This window comes from Saimiri boliviensis, chromosome 1 (assembly GCF_048565385.1).
Source record: "Saimiri boliviensis isolate mSaiBol1 chromosome 1, mSaiBol1.pri, whole genome shotgun sequence".
NCBI lineage: Eukaryota > Metazoa > Chordata > Mammalia > Primates > Cebidae > Saimiri > Saimiri boliviensis.
Window position 1 is genome coordinate 68393223 of NC_133449.1, and position 15721 is coordinate 68408943.

Here is a 15721-nt window from a genome sequence, read left to right on the forward strand (position 1 = left end):
TCCTGATGACTGTTTGGTATACAAGACAGTAGGACCAGGCCAGCCAGGCAACAGAGTCAGTGGAGAACATGGGAAATTCTAAATTAGATTACATAAACTATGTGCAGGAAATAAGGGCTGAGCAGTCCTGCAATAGAGTATATAGAAGGGAGATGGACACTCTTGTTACAGTGGTTTCGGTATTTATTGTATGGTGGAAATCTATTTTTTTTTTTTTTTAGGTGGAATCTATCTGTCACCCAGGCCAGAGTGCAGTGGTGCGATCTTGGCTCACTGCAACCTCTGCCTCCTGGGTTCAAGCAATTCTCCTGCCTCAGCCTCCCAAGTAGCTGGGATTACAGGCATGGTGGTACATGTACCACCATGCCTGGCTAGTGTTTTGTGTTTTTAGTAGAGATGAGATTTTTATCATGTTGGCCAGGCTGGTCTCAAACTCCTGACCTTCAGTGATCCACCCACCTTGGCCCTCCAAAGTGCTGTGATTACAGGAATGAGCCACCATACCCGGCCCTATGATACTTTATATTTTTGTTTGGTTACACTCTTATACCAGTAATAAACTGACAAAAATGGGCTCAAAGAAAAGGAATGGAAATAAAGTATATGTTTAAATAAATAATTTTAATTTCTCAAGAAAATACATGATGACTATATAATGTTTGTGTGTCAACGTTTATCATCTTATGGGATGTGTGGTAATATTACAAACCATGTGAATACCAGAAGTCACGCCTGCTGCAGAAGCCAAAGTGTGTCGTTCCATAGACAGAGTTATACACAGCACAAGATGGCTGCGCCTGGAGACAATGGATTTCCACATGCAGAGGTGAGTTTTACATATCAGTCAGTGAAACATAACTTCATCAAGATCAAATGATGGTTCTAAATTAATATTTCTCATTATACACATATATGTATGTATCTATACATATGTAATGAGAAAGATATATATGTGTATATTTACCTATTATAAATGTAGAGATAAATATTTGGAAGACTGTATCTCAACAGTGATTATCTCTAGGAAAGGGACAATATCACACTTAAAAAAAAATTTTTTTTTTTGTAGAGACAGAGTCTCACTATGTTGCCCCAGTCTGGTCTTAACTCCTGGGCTCAAGAAATCCTCCCACCTCAGCCTCCTAAAGTGCTGGGATTACAGGCATGAGCCACCATGCCTGGTATATCATACTTCTTTATGTTCATTTAACTTGTCTGTATTCTCTGACTCATTCCTTATACTTCTGTAATAACAAATAAAAAGAGAAAAAAGTTTCACTTAGAAGGGGAAATGACTGAATTCCTAATCTTTAGTAAACAACCTAGAGTTTATGAAACAGATAAGCGTGAACTTATAAAGCGGTCCATGCATTGTATTAATGGTCCCAATTAAAGGCTACCTGGCTCCATACTCTTTGCCTTGTAACTTTGTTGTCCTTTCTTGCTGTTAGTGAATGTTTCTCCAGGAACATACTTAGGCCAATGGAATGTTATCAGACGCAAGACGAGCAGGGGCTTGAAAAGCACATGTGCATTTCTGCATGCTCACTAGTGCATCTCTGCCCCAGCATGACAGCTTGTCCCAGCTAGCCTACTGGAGGAATGCAAAGACACGTGGAGAAAAGCAGAGACCATCCTAGTCCCACAAGTTCCTGTCAACCCCCCAATACAAGAGAGAGCCCAGCCGAGATCGACTGCTGATTGCAGATGCAGCAGCAAGTCCTATCTAGATAGGAATAATGGCTCAGCTGCCATAGACTTGGGAGCAACAAGAATGTGTCTTCAGATGCTTTGTTATTCACACTGTTGGGTCAATAGATAGCTGATAATAAGGAATAGATAATATGTGTGTGGAGAGGAGGAGAAAAGGACAAAAGAGACAAAAAAGAGAGAGGAACGGACATAAATGTTGCTACAGCCTCCCCATACATCACATCATAGGATATTCTGTCCAGTTCTCTACGGATAGGCCGGAGTATTTTGTACATTAGACTAAATCAATCTATGACACTTTTATGAGGCTTTTATTTTTCTTTATTTTTTTTTTTCGGGTCAGATGGGTAATGTGCCAAGGTCATAACAAGGTTCAAGGGTGGCACATCTTACCCATGTGTGATATCCAGTCATTATGCTCATGAACTACAAAAGGATCTCTTTTTTTTCAATAGCTTTGTCAAGGTATTCACATACCAGTTTACCAATGTGAAGTGCACAATTCAATAGTTTTTTGTATATTCACAGAGTTGTGCAACCAACCACGATCAATTTTGGAACATTTGTATCACCTCAAAAAGAAGTGTTCTACCCGTTAGCAGTCACTATGATTTCCTCCCCGCACCACCGCCCCCCACCTTCCGCCTCCTCAGCAATAGGCAACTACTAATCTCCTTTCTGTCTCTATAGAGTTGCTTATTTTATTTTATTTTACTGTATTTTATTTTATTGAGACAGAGTCTCTATCGCTCAGGCTGAAATGCAGTGTTGTGATCTCAGCTCACCTCCACCTCCCAGGTTCAAGTGATTCTCATGCCTCAGCATCCTGAGTAGCTGGAACTACAAGGTGGGCACAACCACGCCTGGCTAATATTTGTATTTTTAGTAGAGGTGGATGTTGGTGAGGTTGGTCTTGAACTTCTGGCCTCAAGTGATCCTCCCACCTTGGCATCCCAAAATGCTGGTATTATAGGCATGAGCCACCACACCCAGCCTGATATTTTATATTATATGTAGTCCTTTGTAACTGGCTTCTTTCACTTAGCATAATGCTTTAAAGATTCATCCGTGTTGTAGCATGTATCAGTATTTAGTTGTTTTTATTGTGGAATAATATTGCATTGTATGAATATTCTATATTTTGTTTATCCACTCATCAGTTACTGAACATTTTGGTTGTTGTTTCCAGTTTTTGCTTATTATGAATAATGCTGCTATGAACATTTATGCATAAGTTTGGTGTTTTTTTTGTTTTGTTTTGTTATGTTTTATAGACATATGCTTTTATTCCTCTTGGGTATATTATTAAGACTGGAGTTGCTGTGTCATATAGTGACACTACTATTTAACCTTTTGAGAAACTGGCAAACTGTTTTCTACCAGTTACAATGCATGAGAGTTCCAGTTACTCTGCATCTTTGTCAACACTTGTTATTGTCTGTATTTTTCAATTACAGCAACCCTAATGGCTGTAAAGTAATATCTCACTGTGGTTTTGGTATGCATTTCCCTAATAATTAATGATGTTTAGCCTCTTTTCATGTGTTTATTGGCCATGTGTATACCTTTTTATTTAGCAGAAATGCCTATTCAGATCTTTTGTGCATTTTAAATTAGCTTATTTATTGCTTTTTATTGCTGAGTTATAAGAGTTCTTTATATATTCTGAGTACAATATATGATCGCACATGTTTTCTCCTATTCTGTGGGTTGTCTTTTTGATTCCTTAAGTGTTTTTTGAAGAGTTCTTAATTTTGATAAAATCCAATTAATCTTTTTTTATTTTTAGATGGAGTCTTGCTCTGTTGCCCAGGCTGGATTCAAACTTGGCTCACTGCAACCTCTGCCTCCCAGGTTCATGCAATTCTCCTGCCTCAGCCTCCCAAGTAGCTGGGATTGCAGGCACACACTGCCATGCCTGGCTAATTTTTTTTGTATTTTAGTAGAGACGGGGTTTCACCGTGTTGCTCAGGCTGCTTGCAAACTCCTAAGCTCAGGCAATCTGCCTGCCTCAGCCTCCCAAAGTGCTGGGATTACAGGCATGAGCCACCGTGCTCAGCCCAATCAATCAATCAATCAATTTATTTATTTATTTATTTATTTTTATCACTTGTGTCTGTAAGCTTTGGATTCAGCTACAGTATTAGAGAGGACGCTTGCCACTCAGAATAAAAATTCCCCTCTTGGCCTGGTGACAGAGCAAGACCCCATCTCAAAAATAAATACATAAAAAATAAAATAAAATAAAATTCCCTTCTTTACGTGCCTTGGGCCATTTAAATGAGTATAGGGACAGGAGATTCAGAAGTCTAGGCTAAAACCCACTTTTATCTGGAAATATTCTGCTGATCTATCGCTCCAAAAAATAACACCCACAATTCTGGGGTGTGAAACCATGTGTTGTTGTTATCTCATGATTCTGGTGAGTAACTGGGCTCAGCTAGGTGATTCCACTCACATTTTATCACCTGGCTGCCATGAGACAGGGATCATGCCACAGTCATCTTGAGGGCTTGAAAATCATTCACATGTCTGGCACTGGGACAGAGAAAACTCAAACTGCTGAGCCTGGAACAGCCAGGCCTCCTTGGACTCTCTATTTTTACGTGGTCTGTTCACGTGATCTCTACTGCATGGTAGTTTCATGTACTTATATGCTCCAAAGGCACATATTCTGAGCAAGAGAGCTAGATGGAAGCTGTACTACCTTTCAAGATGCAATTTTGAAAGTCATGTAGCATTACTTTATTTATTTTTGTGTATTTGTTTGTTTTGAGACAGAGTTTTGCTCTGCCACCCAGCTAGAGTGCAGTGGTGCAATCTCAGCTCACTGCAACCTCCGCCTCCCAGGATCAAGTAATTCTCCTGCCTCAGCCTCCTGAGTAGCTGGGATTACAGGTGCGTACCACAACATTTGACTAGTTTTTGTATTTCTAGTAAACACAGGGTTTCACCATGTTGGCCAGGCTGGTGTTGAACTCCCAACTTCAAGTGATCTGCCTGCTTCAGCCTCCCAAAGTGCTGGGATTACAGGTGTGAGCCATTGCACCTGGCCAACATAGCATTACTTTAGAGGTGCAGTCACAGAAACCTATCCAAGAAGTCTATCTGTGTTCAAGGGGAAAAGACATAGATGCTATCTCAATTGAGGTGAGGGGTGGGGTTTTTGGAAGTGCACATGGGATTGAACATATTGTTGCAGCCAGTTTTGAAAAAATACGGACTGCCGCAGGAAGTTTAGTTCGATTTGTTCAATTAATAACTATTGTATACCATCAATAGTAATACTTACTGACACCTACTCTATGCAAGAATCTAACTGATAGGACTGTTGTGAGGATTAACTGATTGAAACCATACATGTAAAGCACCTAGAATAGTGACTGGCACATAGTAAGTAATGTTAGGTGTACTCTACAGTTAAGGAAAATTAGGAAGCCATAACTATAGCATTAGCTTATTACCCTTCCCACCATTCAATTTTCAGTTGTTCCTTCTGCTAGTCACTTAAAAACAAACAAACAAAAGCTTTCTTCGTTTATGTCCTTGTTTTGGTGGAAAAGGTTTCATCTTCTGAAAGCTTCCTAAGAAAATGTACATGGAAGATAAATATTTTGAAATTGTATGTGTCTGAAATACATTTAATCCCATGCTTTACTACTAATTTGGCTGGGTATGAGAATCTATGTTGGAAGTAATTTTCCCTCAGATTTTAAAGACATTATTCCACTGTCTTTCAGTTTTATCCATTGCTACTGAGAAATCAGATGCCATTCTGATTCTGGATCCTTTATGTGAAACTTCATTTCCTCCTGGGCACTTGAAGATCTTCCTTATGACCTCAGTCTTCTGAAGTTTTGTCACGATGTGCCTTGGTGTGGTTCTGGTTTTGTCTATTGCATTCTGCTTAGTGAGCACTTTCAGTGTGGAACCTCATGCTCTTCAGTTCACAGAATATATAATTGAATTATTTAATTCATTTCTGCCCCTGTTTCCCGGATGTCCAGGGCTGGCTTTCTAATCTTCCTATCCTTTCTTATTTCTTTCCCTTCTTTTGGCCTTTTGGCTATACATTCTTTAGAATATTTTCTAACTTTATTTTCTTAGCATTTTACTAAGAAATAAGTTTCATTTTTGCTATCATATTTTTAATTTAAAAGAACTCTGTTTGATTCTCTGATTGTTAATTTTTAAGAGATTTTAAAAATTATTATTGTTGACACAGGGTCTTGCTATGTCTCCCAGGCTAGAGTGCAGTGGCAGTTCACAGGCATGATAGCAGCACACTACAACCTCAAACTGGGCTCAAGAGATCCTCCCACCTCAGCCTGTAGAGAAGCAGGGACTACAGTCTTATGTCACCATGCCCAGCATTTCTGTTTTATCTTATCTTTCTCAGAGAAGCTCTATAGTAGATTTCTCAAAGTTTTCTTCTCCCCATATTGTCTTTTTCTTCGTTTCATTTTTCCTGTTGGCGTGTTTTGAGTTCTATCTTTATTGTCAGAACCTTTCCTTATATTGTGATAACCCTTGGCTCTCTGCTCTCTGCTTTTATTTAAGTGTACCATATTTAGCAAAAAAAAAAAAAAAAAAAAAAAAGAAGGAAAGGAAGGTAGGTCAACAAACAGTTGGTCTAATAAAAATAAAATGGGAGAAAACGTAAATATACAAAATTAGGAACAAGGAATGGACGTAATCACAAATACAGAGAATATTTTTACACTTATGAGAGAATGCAAAATATGAATGAATGAAAGTAAACCACTGATTCCCAATACTGTTTTATGTGCTGTGTTTACAATGGTTAATGAGATAAAATCTATACCTTCTAATTTTAAATATATTTTTGTGATTACTTGATTAACATTTATGTCCTAACCACCCTTCTGCTTCCATGGCCCCTCCCCTTGCCAGTTAAAGAAATCTATGATTTTTAAATAGGCAAATCTCATGCCTATTTTTGTTTATAATTTTATCATTTTTATTCCCAGCATCGGACAGAGCTCCTTTACACATAGTGAAAAAAACAAGTTGTAATAGGCTATATTCTCTATCAACTAAAATTACACACACACACACACACACACACACACATACACACACACGCACACCCCTGAAAAAGGCAGAAAGGATATCTATGTACCTTCCTGTTGATAGGGTTTACTTATAAGTAATGAAAGCAACTGAGGTTTATTTTTATTTTTATTTATTTTTATTTTTTTTGCTTTTAGATATTTCCAAATGTTACAAAATGATTATGTATTATCATAATCAGGAAAAAATGTTTTAAAAACAACCCTTCATCAAAAAAAAAAAAAAAGGTTAACATCAAACTAGAGAAAAAAAATTTTCCATTTATGTGAAAATAGGTTTTAATTAACACAATTAATATATGCAGAATTGAATATCCAATCTCAAGTTGTCATTCAGACACTATCACATCACTCTAGTATAACTATTTGCATACCATTAATCACTCTCTGACATTTTTCTTAACTTATTTATTGTGTTCTCTTTGCCCTGACCCCAACATAAGCTCTCTAGGAGGAGAAACTTTATCTTGTTTTGCACCATATTGCTTAGTACATGGTAGTTCATTACATACTGATTGAATAAAGAAGCACTCAAATCAATTCTGAAAAAAAAGTTCCAATAGAAAAATGGAAAAGATGGCCAGGCACGGTGGCTCAAGCCCGTAATCCCAGCACTTTGGGAGGCCGAGGCGGGTGGATCACGAGGTCGAGAGATCGAGACCATCCTGGTCAACATGGTGAAACCCCGTCTCTACTAAAAATACAAAAAATTAGCTGGGCATGGTGGTGCGTGCCTGTAATCCCAGCTACTCAGGACGCTGAGGCAGGAGAATTGCCTGAACCCAGGAGGCGGAGGTTGCGGTGAGCCGAGATTGCGCCATTGCACTCCAGCCTGGATAACAAGAGCGAAACTCCATCTCAAAAAAAAAAAAAAAAAAAAAAAATGGAAAAGAATATAATTTAGAAATGAAGAAATACATACATCCAATAATTAACAGATTATAAACTCTATAAAGGAAAACACATGTCCATTTTCTTTATAATATTTCCAGTGCCTAGCATTGTTTAAGCATATAATAAATGCTTAATAAACAACTGATGAATAAATAAATGAACATGAAAAATTGTTCAACCTCACTAATTTAAACAATGATAATAATAAACACCATTCCTACCCCCAAAATGAAATGGATTTCTTTTTAAACTGCACAAACAGTGTTGGCAAGGGTATGGATATACTTAGGATTTAATGCCTTCTTTTAAGATCAAAAGTTCTAGCCAGACACAATGGTTCACACCTGTAATCCCAACACTTTGGGAGGCTGAGGCAGGAGGACTGCTTGAGACTGGGTGTTCAAGATCAGCCTAGGCAACATAGCAACACCCTGACCCTACAAAAAGTTAAGAAATAATTAGCTGGGTGTGGTGTTGTGCACCAGTTACACAGGAAGCTGAGGTGGGTGGATCCCTTGATAGCCTCAGGTTATGATCCTGCCTCTGCATTCCAGCCTGGGTGACAGAGCAAGACCCTGTCTCAAAGATAAAGGAAAAAAACAAAAGCACCAAAAGCTCCTTGAGGGCAAAGAGTGTAACTATTTTGTTTATTGTAATAAACTTTCTAAAGTCTAGCACATGGTGCTTACTAAATATTTGTTTGCTGGATCAGTGAGTGGAGAACAAATAAATATCAATTTCCTAGAAGGTACTTTGGCTCGCTAGCTTTAAAAACATTCATACCTTTGACCTGGTTATTCCATTTGTAAAAATGTAGCTTTAGAAAGAAAATCAGGTGGCTGGGCACGGTGACTCACGCCTGTAATCCTAGCATTTGGGAAGCCGAGGCAGGTGGATCACCTGATGTCAGGAGTTCAAGACCAGCCTGGCCAACATGGTGAAATCCAGTCTACAAAAATTAGTAGGGTATGATGGCAGGTGCCTGTAATCCCAGCTACTCAGGAGGCTGAGGGTGGCGAATGGCTTGAACCTGGGAGGTGGAGGTTGTAGTGAGCCGAGATCGCGCCATTGTATTCCTGCCTGGGCGACAGAGTGAGAATCCATCTAAGAAAAAAAAGGAAAGAAAATCAGGCCAGGCACAGTGGCTCACACCTTTAATCTCGGCACTTTGGGAGCCTGATGAGTGTGGATTGCTTGAGTTCGGGAGATCAAGACCAGCCTGGGCAACATGGTGAAACCCTGTTTCTACAAAAATACAACAACAGGAAAAGCCAGGTGTGGTCAACCTGTAGTCTTAGCTACTCAGAAGGCTAAGGTGAGAGGACCACTTGAGCCTAGGAGGTTGAGGCTGCAGTGAGCTGAGATTGTGCCACTGCACTCCAGCCTGGGCAACAGAGAGAGACCCTGTCTTGGAAAAAAAAGAAGAAGAAGAAATAAAATCAAAGAAGCACACAAGAGAATATTCATTCTAATCATATATAAAAAGTAACATTTTAAAATAAAACATTTGACAGTAAAGCACTGATTATTAGGCAGCCACTAAAAGAATGTTTTTAGAGAATATGCAGTGAAATAGGAAACCATTAAATGAAAAATATTAAATATATAATGTGATATGATATAGTAAGATATGTACTGGAAAATGCTATTAAATATATAATGTGATATGATATAGTAAGATATATATTGGAAAATGCTAAAAGGAAATTGATCAAAATGTCATAGCAGTTATTGCTGAGTGGTAGAATTATAGCTGATTTTTATTTTCTCTTATCTACTTTCTTCAATGACCACACATGTAATTACTTTCCTAAACAAAATCCAAAACCAAAATCAAGTGGAAAATAAGACAAGACAAGGCTCAGTTAAAAAAGGAAAATTAAAAGTTTTTTTTTTTTTAAATCAAGAAATTATTATTTTTTTTTTGAGATGGAGCCTTACTCTATCTCCCAGGATGGAGTGCAGCGGTGTGATCTTGGCTCACTGCAACCTCTGCCTCCCAGGTTCAAGCAATTCTTGTGCCTCAGCCTCCCGAGTAGCTGGGATTACAGGTGCATGACACCATCCCTGGCTAATTTTTGTATTTTTAGTAGAGATGGGGTTTCACCATGTTGGCCAGGCTGGTATCGAACTCCTGACCTCAAGTGATCCACCGGCCTCAGCCTCCCAAAGTGCTGGGATTACAGGCATGAGCCACTGTGCCTGGCCAAGAAATGTCATTTTTAAAGAAAGAACATGGTTCTTACAAGTTTGCATCGGCTAAACAGTGATTCTCAAACTTGAATGTGTATTAGAATTACCTGGATGGTTTGTGAACAGCAACTGCTGCTTCTGTCCCTCCCTCTTATTCAGTAGGTTTGGATGGGGCCCTAAAATTTGCATTTCTAACAAGTTCCACTTCGCTAAAAGACAGCAACATAGAAAGCCTACATGGTGTAATGAAAATGATGTGGGTTTTGAGGTCAGTTTTGGCTCCGCCCTTTTCTAGCTGTTTTGTAGCAACGGTTGACAGACTAACCCTGCTCAGCCTGTTTCCACACTGATAAAAGTAATGCACCTCATGGATGTATTGTGAAGGTTAAATGGTATGATTAAATACTGAATATAGTGCTTGACTTAGTTAAGGATTTTAATTAATAGTGGTCTCCTTCCCTTTGACTTCCTCAAAGATACAGCAAACTTTTGCTATAACTGAGTTTATGGTGGCATGACTTAGCTATGTTACAGGTCAAATAATTTCCTTCAAACCTAACAAACCATAGAGTTCATTAGCTACTAACAAAATCTTCATCGTACATCTATAAAATTGGGAATAATAGTATAACAGTATTTTCTTTGATAAAATAGATAATACTGTCTACTTTGTAGGGATGCAACCATGAAGATTAAATAATATCGGCTAGGCAGGGTGGCTCACACCTGTAATCTCAGCACTTTAGGAGGCCAACGTGGGAGGATCATCTGAGTGCAGGAGTTTGAGGCCAGCCTGGGCAACAAAATGAGACCCCATCTCTATTTTTTATATAATTATTTAAAAAAATAAAAATAGGCTGGGTATGGTGGCTCATGCCTGTAATCCCAGCACTTTGGGAGGCCGAAGTGGGTGGATCACCTGAGCTCAGTAGTTTGAGACCACCCTGGGCAACATGGTGAAACCCTGTCTCCACTGAAATACAAAAAATTAGCTAGGTATGGTGGCACGCAACTGTAGTCTCAGCTACTCAGGAGGCTGAGGCACAAGAATCTCTTGAGCCTGGGAGGCAGAGGTTGTAGGGAGCCAAGGTCACACCACTGCAATACAGCTTGGGCTACAAAGTGAGATGCTGTCTCAAAATAAATAAATAAAATAAAACAGTAAAACAAGGTAATATGTTAGGTTTTTAATTCAGTAACTGGCATATAGAAGATACACAGTGTTAACTGAAGAATCCCAAGGTTTATAAATTTGGAGAGGAGAGCTGTATTTCCTTTCTTTTCTTTCTTTCTTTTTTTTTTTTTTTTTGAGATGGAGTTTTGCTTGTGTTGCTCAGGCTGGAGTGCAATGGTGCAATCTTGGCTCACCACAACCTCCACTTCCTGGGTTCAAGCGATTCTCCTGCCTCAGCTTCCCGAGTAGCTGGGATTACAGAAGCCTGCAACGACACCTGGCTAATTTTGTATTTTTAGTAGAGATGGGGTTTCCTCCATGTTGGTCAGGCTGGTTTCGAACTCCCAACCTCAGGTGATCCACCCACCTTGGCCCCCCAAAGTGCTGGGATTATAGGCATGAGTCACTGTGACTGGCCGAGCTTTATTTTTTATAAAGGGTTGCAGCCTGCAGGTTGGTGATCCTGACAGGCTGGGAAGTGTAGACTGGCAGAGACTGAAAGCAGGCATTTAGAGGGAGGAAAGAGTGGAACGGTATGCCAAATGAGTTGGCTAAGAATACGTATTTAAGAAGTTATTTGATTATTCACAAAGTGGGGGGCAGTACATAGTTAGTAAACTGTGCATGTTACATATGTCTTATGTTCTCTTTGGGGTGGAGATTTAACATTTAAATGTATTACAATTAGATGAAGCAGAGGACATGAAGGTGCTCAGTGCACAGCCTCTGAAAAACCAGCCAGAACCCATCTGTGGTTGGTGGTCTTTTACTAGGATGTTACTGAAATCAGTCTCTTGTCCAATCAAAGTGGTAGTTATGGCTTGTGGAACAGGGGTTGGGGGGATACAGTTAGGTAGCTGGCATCTGGTGGTCAGTGAGAAACAATTGTTTCAGTATTGCTCATCTCTAGGCCAGTGTCTATTTAGCTACCAGAGAAAAAGACAAACATACTCTTTAAGTGTAGGGATGTGTGACTTAATCCTTGCCTGACATAGCCATAGGTCTTGTTTGTAATTTGGCATCTTATTGCCACAAAGAGTCTGTTCCTTCAGTCTTATAATGGCTATTGCAACAACAGCAAATGCCAGTTTCTTTCCCACTCGCTTTGAGTATTTATCCATAGTATCGTCCACATCTGGCTCAAAACTCATCTACAATACTTCAGTCTTTCCACCTTAATCAGATAGCTCTCTTTTGTGTCACATTTAATTTCAAGTCAGTTATTTACTTTATTTAAGTACTGGTAAGAACATACTCAGCCGGGCGCGGTGGCTCAAGCCTGTAATCCTAGCACTTTGGGAGGCTGAGGCGGGTGGATCACGAGGTCAAGAGACCGAGACCATCCTGGTCAACATGGTGAAACCCCGTCTCTTCTAAAAATACAAAAAAAAAAAAAAAAAAAAAAAAAAAAAGAACATACTCTACCTAAACTATTATACTGGATGCTCAAGGAGATAAGTAGAAGACCGTTCTCTAGCTTTGATGTATTTGGTTGAGACATCAATATACATTAAAAGTTGAATAGGAATGCAGAGTGGGACAAATTATACAGAAAGTGTAAGTGTGATACTTTTGAGATGACAGTGGCTGATCTGTTCATTATTTTGAACTCAGGAAATAAGAAATTAAGAAGAGTTGTAAGAGCTCTAGTTTTATAGCTGAGAAAATAAGCCCAGTGACATAAGTGGTCTAGGGTCCCAGCTATGAAGTGGCAGAGGTTTCCTGTCTCCTGGTCCTGTGCTGCTTGTGCATAGGTTTCTAACCACTCTCAAGTCTTTTAATCAGTTAATGTTTGCTTTAAGTAGATGGTTTAGTATAGCCAGGTAAGAAGTGGGTTCTGAAGCTAAAATGTTTGGGTTTGAATCTTGGCTTTGCTATTTACTGTGTGACTTTGGGCAAGTCACTAATTGATTTATTTATCCACCTATGAATATTTTTATTCATTTTATTTCATAGGATTGTTGTGAGCATTACATACTTAATATGTACAAAGCAAGAAAAACTGGATTTGTAATTATAATTGCTATTAGTCTGTGAGGGAATGGAAGGCAAGGAATCTAATCATCTATTTTTTTTAAAAAATCTCTTCCCTCGGCCGGGCGCGGTGGCTCAAGCCTGTAATCCCAGCACTTTGGGAGGCCGAGGCGGGTGGATCACGAGGTCAAGAGATCGAGACCATCCTGGTCAACTTGGTGAAACCCCGTCTCTACTAAAAAAAAAAAAATACAAAAAATTAGCTGGGCATGGTGGCGCGTGCCTGTAATCCCAGCTACTCAGGAGGCTGAGGCAGGAGAATTGCCTGAACCCAGGAGGCGGAGGTTGCGATGAGCCGAGATCGCGCCATTGCACTCCAGCCTGGGTAACAAGAGTGAAACTCTGTCTCAAAAAAAAAAAAAAAAAAAAAAAAAATCTCTTCCCTCAGATTCTGATCACAGCATTCACGTGAATGGTCAATAAGTGCATGTTAGCCTATTGGGAGTTTTTGTATCACTGAATTAAGACTGGAGATTTGTGTAAGCCTGGCCTAGTCTGGTACCAAGAAAGTCTGCTAGGTCCTAAAATCAATCTAGTGCTAATCTCGGTTTTTAGAAAAGTAATAACCGAGATTAGCACTAGATTGATTTTAGGACCTAGCAGAGCTTTTTCTTAAAAAAAAAAAAAAAAAAAAGTCAGTCAAGACAAATAGGTGCTGAGAAAGATAGGGGTCAACGAGTCTAATTCCAAATGAGCTTTCTCATCTATTTTAAGATCTGTTTCAAACTTCCTTAGACAGAAATCTGGCCTTTTAAGGAAAGTGCAGAGAACATGCCTTCCTGGGCTTAGTTTGAGGGAATAGGTGCTGCATTTCACCCTGGAGGTGGCTGCATGAATTTGTGAACTGAGTTGACAACACTGACTCTCCGGAAGAAAAGATGCTATCTGTACCCAGGGAGTTTAATTACAATGGCACTACTTGAAACAGCAGCAGCAACAACAACAACAAACGCCACTGTTAGCCCAGTCACAGCTCAGCTCAGTATTCAGATTCGAGAAAGCAAGAACCGTTTTTTTCCCTGGGGCACCCTTCTCTACTCAAATGCCGGCTGAAAAAAATTCTGCGACGAGCACTGGGAGTGGGAAGAGCGGGTGGAGATGAAAAATAGCCCATATTCAGGAGTTAGAAAAATCATATTAATAAATCATAGGTTTTTTGTTTTTGTCAGAGACTTGCCACTACCTTCAGCATCATCCATCAGGAAATCTAGGGTTGGAAAAGTGTACCAACTGGCCTTCCAAATTGTCTGCATTTGGCAGATGCAAATCACAGTTCACCCCTACCTTCAGCACTTAAAACGGTATCAGGGAAACATAAGCCTCAGTGGAAGAATCTTGAAGTGAAAAATAAATAACTGATCAGTTTAGGGTTAGCGTTCTTGTGTGCAAGGGGGTTAGTGAAGGTCAGGCTATGGGGCGCACCCACAGCGTCAGCAAAGGAGGAAGAATTACGGGGCAGAATGGGCTGAAGAGCCCCAGAGTTTGGGGTCAAGCCAACGGGCTGGGTCTTTGGTATCCTAGGATCTCCTCTGCAGACAATCCTTGGCAGTTTCTCGGTTTGAATCTCGCCTGTACATTTCCAGACGAGACATTCTTACTGAGCGTTCTCACAGCGCCTAGCTCAGAGCTGACCGCAGAGCCGGCTGTCAATAACATCTAGAAGCAAAAGCAGCGTTTGAGGTTAGGGGCGGAAGGGCATCGGTTTTACTTATTTTAAGGCTGGCGCTCCAATGCAGCTGGATCCAACTGCCAGCACAATGTTCCCGATCACGTCTCGCTTCCATTTCAGCCCAGGTGACGTCGGGAAACCCCATAGGACGCGCTCGGGGCTAAGCGGTTAAGCCGCGTCCTTCAGGTGTCAGTCTCGATCCGTTCGGAAACCACAACCTCCAGAATCCCTTGTGCCAGGAGGCCAGGCCGCAAATAAGATGGCTCCAGGAGGGTGGAACATACAGCAGGGGGAAACCTCGTCGTTGGCAGTTTCTTCACGGGATGTGTTTAAGTTGCCGAGTCCCCACAAACGCGCCACCCCACAAACCTCTTTCGAAGCTGTGGAGGCCACCGCTGCCGCCTTGCCCGCTCTTCCAGCAGCATGCTGGGAGTTGTAGTTCAGCAGCCGGACTGCGCGGAGCTATCTTTCCCAGCTTGCCCTGCGGCTCGGACGATAGCAACAGTTTTTTCCAGAACTCTCTCTGCACTGAGAACCCCTTCCCCCCGTTCCCATTCTCGCCGTCGACTCCTTCCAATCTGTGGCAACAGAACAGCGGTTGCAGGAGAGGGCTCGGTCCCTCGCCGCGCCGCCCCGAGGGGCACTTCCGGCGGCGGTTCACTTCCTGGTTGGGTGGATGGAGCCGGGCGGGAGCGCGCGCGGGGGAGGGGCGGCGGGTCAGTCTCCGCCCGGCGCTCCCGGGATCAGCTGGCGGGCGGGCGGGCGCCGAGCGCGGCCCCGGCTCTCGCTGCAGCGCCGCCTCCTCTCTGCGTCGCAGGCCGGCCCGGCGGCCGTGACAATGTCGCGGGGCTGGTAGCTGGGCGCCAGCCGCCGAGCTGTCTCAAGTGGGTGCTGCCAGGATGCCGCCTCGAGGGGTGGCGGGGAGACCCGGGAGGAGCGGGAGGCAGTGCC

The 15721-nt window shown here is 41.2% G+C and overlaps 1 protein-coding gene and 1 non-coding gene across 11 annotated transcripts in view; one reads left to right on the plus strand and one right to left on the minus strand.

Moving 5' to 3' along the window:
• Window positions 1-2050: 2050 nt before the first annotated feature.
• Window positions 2051-2151, minus strand: LOC120362281 (small nucleolar RNA U13). The gene has a single exon (XR_005578234.1). It is a non-coding gene; the product is annotated as a small nucleolar RNA U13 (small nucleolar RNA).
• Window positions 2152-4458: 2307 nt separating this feature from the next.
• Window positions 4459-15721, plus strand: part of AAK1 (AP2 associated kinase 1) — a 191059-nt gene continuing 179796 nt past the window's right edge. For 3 of the 10 annotated variants that reach the window (XM_010333505.3, XM_010333506.3, XM_074398727.1), the window contains exon 1: window positions 15260-15654. The gene's annotated coding sequence lies outside the window, so the exon portion shown is untranslated. Of the gene's footprint in view, window positions 4612-15256; window positions 15655-15721 lie in introns of those variants that run through there. The other 7 variants (XM_074398693.1, XM_074398703.1, XM_010333507.3 and 4 more) reach the window with 5 other exon arrangements.